Source organism: Myotis lucifugus, unplaced genomic scaffold, assembly GCF_000147115.1.
Source record: "Myotis lucifugus unplaced genomic scaffold, Myoluc2.0 scaffold_29, whole genome shotgun sequence".
Classification (NCBI taxonomy): domain Eukaryota; kingdom Metazoa; phylum Chordata; class Mammalia; order Chiroptera; family Vespertilionidae; genus Myotis; species Myotis lucifugus.
Window position 1 is genome coordinate 5,607,534 of NW_005871077.1, and position 6,309 is coordinate 5,613,842.

A 6,309-nucleotide genomic window follows, 5' to 3' on the forward strand; every position below is an offset into this window, starting at 1 on the left:
CACAAATCAATAAACATAATTCATCACATAAACAAAATGAGAGATAAAAACCACATAGTCATATCAATTGATGCAGAGAAAGCATTTGAAAAAATCCAACACCCATTTTTGATAAAAACTCTCAGCAAAGTGGGAATAAAAGGATCATACCTCAACATAATAAAAGCCATATATGACAAAGCCTCAGACAATATCATACTCAATGGGCAAAAACTAAAACCATTTCCCCTAAGAACAGGAACAAGACAGGGATGCTCACTCTCACCACTCCTGTTAAACATAGTACTGGAAGTATTAGCCATTGCAATTAGACAAGAAGAAGAAATAAAAGGCATCCAAATTGGAAATGAAGAAGTGAAACTCTCCTTATTTGCAGATGACATGATATTGTACATAAAAAACCCTAAAGACTCCATAAAAAAACTATTAGACTTAATAAATGAATTTGGCAATGTAGCAGGATACAACATTAATGCCAAGAAATCTATGGCATTTCTATACACCAATAATGAACTTACAGAAAGAGAGACTAAAAAAGCAATCCCATTTACCATCACATCAAAAAAAAATTAAGATACCTAGGAATAAACTTAACTAAAGAGGTAAAAGACCTCTACTCAGAAAACTATAGGATGTTGAAAAAAGAGATAGAGGAAGACATAAACAGATGGAAGAACATACCATGTTCATGGATTGGTAGAATCAACATCATTAAAATGTCCATACTACCCAAAGCAATCTATAAATTCAACACACTCCCCATTAAAATACCAACAACATATTTCACAGACCTAGAACGAACTCTTCAAAAATTTATCTGGAATAAAAAAAGACCCTGAATAGCTGCAGCGATCCTGAGAAAGAAGAACAAAGTAGGTGGGATCTCAATACCAGATATCAAGCTGTATTACAAAGCCACTGTTCTCAAAACTGCCTGGTACTGGCACAAGAACAGACATATAGATCAATGGAATAGAATAGAGAACCAAGAAATCGACCTGAACCAATATGCTCAATTAATATTTGACAAAGGAGGCAAGAACATACAATGGAGTAAAGACAGTCTCTTCAATAAATAGTGCTGGGAAAATTGGACAGATACATGCAAAAAATGAAACTAGACTACCAAATTACACCATATACAAAAATAAACTCAAAATGGATAAAGGACTTAAATGTAAGACGGGAAACCATAAAAATACTAGAGGAATCCAAAGGCAACAAATCTCAGACATATGCCAAAGCAATTTCTTCACCGATACAGCTCCTAGGGCATTGGAAACTAAGGAGAAAATAAACAAATGGGACTACATCAAAATAAAAAGCTACTGCACAGCAAAAGAAACCATCAACAAAACAACAAGAAAGCCTACTGCATGGGAGAACATATTTGCCAATGTTATCACCAATAAGGGTTTAATCTCCAACATTTATAGGGAATTCATACAACTTAACAAAAGGAAGATAAACAATCCAATCAAAAAATGGGCAAAGGACCTACATAGACACTATTCAAAAGAGGACATTCAGAAAGCCAAGAGACATATGAAAACATGCTCCAAGTCACTAATCATCCGAGAGATGCAAATCAAAACAACAATGAGGTACCATCTCACATCTGTCAGAATGGCTATCATCAACAAATCAACAAACGACAAGTGCTGGAGAGGATGTGGAGAAAAGGGAACACTCATGCACTGCTGGTGGGAATGCAGACTGGTGCAGCCACTATGGAAGACAGTATGGCGTTTCCTCAAAAAGTTTAAAATGGAACTGCCATTTGACCCAGTAATCCCACTTCTAGGAATATATCCCAAGAAAACAGAAACACCAATCAGAAAGGATATATGCACCCCAATGTTCATAGCAGCACAATTTACCATAGCTAAGATCTGGAATCAGCCTAAGTGCCCATCAGCAGATGAGGGGATTAAAAAATTGTGGTACATATACACAATGGAATACTATGCTGCTGTAAAAAAAGAACGAATTCTTACCATTTGCAACAGCATGGATGGAACTGGAGAGCATTATGCTAAGTGAAATAAGCCAGTCAGTGAGAGAAAAATACCACATGATCTCACTCATTTATGGATAATAAAGACCATTATAAACTGATAAACAAAAATAGATACAGAAGCAGAGAAGCATTAAACAGACTGTCAAACTACAGCAGGAAGGCTGGGGAGGGTTGGAGGGGGGGGTAGGAGATCAACCAAAGGACTTGTATGCATGCATATAAGCATAACCAATGGACACAAGACACTGGGGGGTAGGGGAGGCTGTGGGAAGGTCAAGGGGAAAAAAGGAGACAAATGTACTACTTGTAATATTTTAAGCAATAATAAAAATATATATAAAAAATAAAAAATAAATAAAAAAAACTGATTGGAGTCACTGAAAAAAAAAGATACCAGGAAACAATTAAATAAAATGTTGAACTTCAAAAAACAATTCTTCACTATTGTTAATATTAGTGAAGAAATATTCAATGAAGGAATTTTTAAAAAAAATTTAAAGATTTAGAGTTGTTAAAAAAAACAGGTATTTTAATTTAAAATAAAACAAATAGCATCCCAGATCTGAAAGAAGAGGGCATCAGCAATCTCTCACCTCCCTACCCCTACATCCTGATATGTATTATTCAAATATTTTATACTAGAATCCTGGTGCACAAAAATTTGTGCACTCAGGGGGGTCCCTCAGCCCAGCCTATGCCCTCTTGCAGTCTGGGACCCCTCGGAGCATGTCCACCTGCTGGCTTAGGCCTGCTCCTTGGGGATCAGGCCCAAGCTGGCAGTCAGACATCCTTCTGGCAGCCCAGCAGCCCTTGGGGGATGTCCACTTACCAGCAAGGAGCAGACCTAAGCTGCAGTCGGACATCCTTAGTGCTGCTGAGGAGGTGGGAGAGGCTCCCGCCGCCACCGCTGTGCTGGCAGCCATCAGTCTGGCTTGTGGCTGAGCAGAGCTCCCCCTGTGGGAGTGCACTGACCACTAGGGGACAGCTCCTGCATTGAGCATCTGCCCCCTGGTGGTCAGCGTGTGTACAAATGTACTACTCGTTGTAATATTTTAAGTGACCAGCCATTCCCAGTCATTCTGCTCTTAGGGTCAATGTGCATATTACCCTTTTATTATATAGGATAGAGGCCTGGTGCATGGGTGGGGGCCGGCTGGTTTGCCCTGAAGGGTGTCCAGGATCAGGGTGGGGGTCCCGCTGGGATGCCTGGCCAGCCTGGGTGAGGGGCTGATGGGTGTTTGCAGCTGGTCACACCTCCTTCAGGGTGGGAGTCCCCACTGGGGTGCCTGGCCACCCTGGGTGAGGGGCTGATGGCTCTTTGCAGGCTGGTCACACCCCCTTCAGGGTGTGGTGTCCCCACTGGGGTGCCTGGCCAGTCTGGGTGAGGGGCTGAGGGCCGTTTTCAGGCTGGCCAAGCCCCCCGGAGACGGAAGCTCCCAGCCTCTCCTTTTTTTTATTTTTTTTTATTCTGGGATTTATTTACCTTCTATAATTGAAACTTTGTAGCCTTGAGTGGAGCTCAGAGCTTGCCAGGGCGGGCGGGAAGCTTGGCTTCCTCCATTTCCAGGGGCAACACAAGCCTCCTGCTCGCTCCAGCTCCGTGGCCACGGCCGGCTGAAAGCAGGTATCTGGGGTTTATTTATCTTCTATAATTGAAACTTTGTTGCCTTGAGTGGAGCTCAGAGCCGTCCGTGGCAGGCAGGAAGCTTGGCTTCCTCCATCACTGGGCCATCTAAGCTTCCTGCTTGCTCCAGCTCCGTGGTTAATTTGTTTGGGTTAATTTGCATATAGTCGCTCTGATTGGCTGGTGGGCATGGCTTAAGGTGTAGCGAAGGTACTGTCAATTTGCATGTTTGTCTTTTATTAGTGTAGATTATTCAAATATATAACATTCACATTCTTTAATTCCCATGGAGCGTTTACCTTTTTATTGCACTCTTCTTGGCTTTCTTATTTTCAATTTATCTCTGAATTTTCTGAATTTGAGTATTTGGCAGTTCTTTCAACAGCAGCTCATGGGTACTGTAGTCCTTGAGTTTTCTTGTTTTTAAGAATGTCTGCCTTTACAAATGGCCAACAGATATGAAAATACTCAACTGTACAGCTATTAGGCAAATACAAATCAAAACCACAATGAGATACCACCTCACATCTGTTAGAATATCTATTATCAACAATAGAAGTAATAGCAAGTGTTGGAGAGGTTCTGGAAAAAAAGGAACCCTAATTCACTGCTGTTGGAAATGTAAACTGGTACAGCCACTATGGGAAACAGTATGGTGATTCCTCCAAAAATTAATAATAGAGTTACCATATGACTTGGAAATCCCTCTTCTGGGTATCTACTTGAAAATGTTGAAAAGATTTAATCATAAAGATATATGTACTCCTATGTCCACTGCAGCATTATTCATGGTATCCAAGACCTGGAGACAACCTAAGTGTCCTTCAATAGTTGATTGTATAAAGAAGATGTGGTACATATATACAATGGAATACTACTCAGCCAGAAGAAAAAATGGAATACTGCAATTTATGGCAACATGGGTGGATCTTGAGAATGTCATGATAACTGAAATAAGTTAGGTGAAAAAAGTTAAGAACCATTTGATTGCACTAATATGTAGGATATAAAACTGAAAGCAATAAGTGAACAAACAAGACAGACAAGAGAGAAGGTGATGGGGGAGGTAGAAGAGGTAAAGGAGGTTAAATATATGCTGACTGAATGAGACTTTAGGTGTGCATACAATGTAATATATAGATGATGTATCATAGAAATTGTATACTTGAAACCTATATAATCTTATTAACCAATGTCACCCCAATAAATTTAATAAAATAAAGAAAAATAATGCTTGCTTTTCCCCCTTATTTTTGAATAACATCCTGGATTGGCAGAGTTTTCTTGGTGTTACATGTTCTTTCCATTGGAACTTTGTAGGCTTTGCTCCATTGTTTTGAATGGCGCCTTATACGTTACTCTGAGAAAGTCGGAGGCCAGACTGATTTTCTTTCTTTTTTTTTGTAATTTGCCTTTACTACTTGGATGCTTGAAATATTCATTAGTGTTCTTGTAGTTCAACAGCTTAACTAGGATACAGCTCAGTGTTAAAATTCTGTATCACATTTTCCTAAAATGGCACACAGGGTACTTTTCAATTGGCAGATTCAATATCCTCTTTATTTTAAGAAAATTTTCCTGTGTTACATCTCTCAACACATTTTCTTTTCTTTAGGTGGGTTCTCTAATTTAGGGACACAAAGTATCTTTGGGTTGGATTAGCTTTTATCTTCTCATTTATATTAGTGCTAATCATATTGCTTTTATGTTTCCCTTTTTCATCTGCAGTTATGATAATTATCTCAAACATTACCTTTATGTCACTAATTTTGTTTTCAAAACTATTTTGCTTTTTCTTGAGTTATTTACTAAACCTGTAATATGCTATTTTGTTCCTCAATTTGTCTTCAGTCTCAAAGTCTTATTTCTTTCATATTCTGTTATTTAGTTTCTAATGATAAGCTTTTGTTTATTATAATCATGTTCTATATATAACATCAAGTATTTGTGACTAAATATCATTTGTTTCTTGATTTATGGTTTCTTCCAGATTGTGTTACTTGTTTTGTTCCATGGTGTTTTTTGTATATTTGTTGTTGTTGTTGTTTGCCTGGTGCCAAGGTGCTTCTTTTTATCTGGCTTATACTTGGACCACTCAGCCTGGACTTTCTCTTTGCTCTGATACAGAGTGAGTAATGTTTGAATCTCTTCTCACTATATCTGATTTATTGTGAGAAGATGAGAAAGAAAGGAGGCAAATCATCTTGGTTGGTGTGCAGTCTTTGTTAGAATATCTGGGCTCAGTTCTCTTAGGATTTTATTAAAGTTCTAAATCAGAAAGCTAATCAGGTATAGATGTAATACTGGCTTAGCTACTAAGGCCAAAGAAGCAGTGATATAAATGACATAGACATTTATATTCTTATGTAACTACTAGAGGCCTGGTGCATGAAATTTGTGCATTGGGTGAGAGGGAGTGTCCCTCAGCCCAGCCTCCACCCTCTCCAATCTGGGACCTCTCAGAGGATGTCCAACTGCCAGTTAAGTCCTGATCCCTGTCACAATCCAGGACTGCTGGCTCCCAACCACTCACCTGCCTGCCTGCCTGCCTGCCTGATTGCCCCTAACTGCTTCTGCCTGCCAGCCTGATCGCCCCCTACCACTCCCCTGCCAACCTGATTGCTGCCTAACTGCTCCCCCTGCTGGGCGCCTGTACATAATATTT